At 34.4% G+C, this 2,500-nt stretch overlaps 1 protein-coding gene across 1 annotated transcript in view; it reads left to right on the forward strand.

The window, feature by feature from the left end:
• The window catches only part of LOC138868052 (uncharacterized), a 1,302-nt gene extending 1,085 nt beyond the window's left edge, over positions 1 to 217 (forward strand). The window contains exon 2 of the mRNA XM_070145499.1: positions 1 to 217. This exon is cut by the window's left edge and continues 695 nt beyond it. The gene's annotated coding sequence lies outside the window, so the exon portion shown is untranslated.
• The last annotated feature ends 2,283 nt before the right edge of the window (positions 218 to 2,500 follow it).

Raw genomic sequence — 2,500 nt, forward strand, 5'->3', positions numbered from 1 at the left:
ATATTTCATTCCTTGATTTACGGCTTTTTTATCTGAAAACCTCTGACAGGCGGTAGCAAAATCAAAACAGAAATAAATGGGCGTTTTGGATTTATTTTTAGAACATTTAATTGATATCTGGAAACATGTGACAGGCGGTAGAAAATTAAATGAAATATCGATGACAAAACTACATTATGCCTGAAATCAGTATTGTTCATGTGTTCATAGACAGGAATGATCTTTGGCAGAACCGGTGACATTGTACTTGAGACAAACGGCGGTTACCATCAAGTTTTAGTTACATCTGCATTGATTTATTTACAAGATTTACAAGATATAACTCTATTGAACATCGGCGGTAAAATAAAAAAGTTGGTTTTACAAATATTTTCATTTTGTTCACATCGGAATTAAATCCCATTAGGTTCGGCGGGAATAAAATAAAGTCGATTTCTCAATTACATTCCTTTTCGAAAATCGGGAAAAGCAAGTGCGGCGGATCGTAAACCAGGAATAAAATAAATGTCGCCTAAACTGTAATAACAATATTTACTAATCTCTAAAATCTGATGTTCTGCAAACCTTATTCTGGTATAAACTAGTGAATATAACTAGCGAAAAACATGAGATAACAGAGCAATCGAAATACTTCGCTATTATAAATTATGTATAAAATATGTCTATTATAATATATACACTGTTGTGACAAGCGCCCTACTTTCATTTCCAATGGGCGTTGCGTGACAATATATAATGGTTCAGGCAAACAGTTATTTTGCTTTGCGCGATTTATTTCACAAAATACAGTAACAATCAACAAAGATCAATGATCTCCATCGTAACGACAAACATTTTTTTTTTCATAAAACATACAAACTTAAGTATAAGATTAACTAAGTATCTTTACCAAGCAGCCGTTTGACTTGACTGTTGTTCATGTTAACAATCCTGGGACTTTTACCCCATTGACGAAATTTTCAACATTCCAATATTGCGAAAACGTGAATTAACCTCAGCAAGTAAATGAAAAAAATATGCGCAGTGATATAAACTAAATCATATTAATTCCAACATTTACGATCCAAATGCAAACCATTGATTTGCAACTCATTCAGGAAATAATTTTGATAAAGCTGAGGATAATTAACACTAAAATAAACCGGTTTACATTTAATGGGGTAAAAAAACGTTTGAGCTTCTAATGTTGATATATTCATCTGGATTAAACTATATTTAAATCAGAAAAAAAACATATGCCTTAATATACAGTCTTCACGATTGCATCTTGCACAAGCATTCTTTAAAAATAAGAAAAAAATCTGAACTCTACTAACCTTGTCTGGCAAGTAGTTTAAAAATTCACTTAGAATACACCAAATCTAACTCAAAATTAGAGCAGAAATCTAGATACACAGCCTTCATAACTGGATTTTGTACACGTTTTTACACATACATTTACGTATACACATTGTTTTGGTTTACTCAAATATTAAAGAACATCATAATAGCCGAGTTCCTCTAACTTCCTCCGTTGGATGTCACGAACTTCCTCCTCTGTGAAGGGACTGATGGAAAAGTAAACAAAGAGAGCAACAGCGGCTACGAGGATGACAACCAGCATACTGTTCAGTAAATACTTCTCCCACGTTTCTTGGTGAAGGTTCGTCAGTTCTGCTAAATGTTCGTTCATGGCAACTGCTTGTTCCTGGTAGGCAGAAATCGTTGAGAAAATTATCATAACAATGATTTCCTATATTATATCATCTCGTCACATATGACATCTAAAAAAAAAAAAAGTAGTGAGTGTCTGAAAATGTCTTGTGATCATCAGCTTCAGGAAAAATGTCAATTTATAAGCCTTACAAAATTTCGTATTTAATAATACTTCATTAATGTAGTGAATGAAGCCCCATTTCCCTTGCAATGTCTTACTGCTTGTACTTAGCATGAATATTTAGTACATATACGATTCTAGTTATTCTTTTTGTGTATTAAAAACTCACCTCAGCGTCTTTTGGAAACATCAAACCCACAGATACAGTAGTACGCTTTCTTGTACCACGGTACATGGTGATCTCCGTCAACACTTGCTTCTGCAAAATAAAAAAATATTCTTATGGCATTTATAAGTAGCAACTTACATAGCAAACGAGAGGAGAGAGAGAGAGAGAGAGAGAGAGAGAGAGAGAGAGAGAGAGAGAGAGAGAGGAGAGAGAGAGAGAGAGAGAGAGAGAGAGAGAGAGAGAGAGAGAGAGAGAGAGAGAGAGAGAGAGAGAGAGAGAGAGAGAGAGAGAGAGAGAGAGAGAGAGAGAGAGAGAGAGAAAGAAAGAAAGAAAGAAAGAAAGAGAGAGAGAGAGAGAGAGAGAGAGAGAGAGAGAGAGAGAGAGAGAGAGAGAGAGAGAGAGAGAGAGAGAAAGACTGAGAGAAAAAAAAAAAAAAAAAAAAAAAAAAAAACAATAGATGCGACCAAATAAGTGAATTCTGCAACGTAGAAACACTTATGAAACAATCGCATTTT

The sequence above is a fragment of the Penaeus vannamei genome, chromosome 3 (genome assembly GCF_042767895.1).
Source record: "Penaeus vannamei isolate JL-2024 chromosome 3, ASM4276789v1, whole genome shotgun sequence".
Lineage (NCBI taxonomy): Eukaryota > Metazoa > Arthropoda > Malacostraca > Decapoda > Penaeidae > Penaeus > Penaeus vannamei.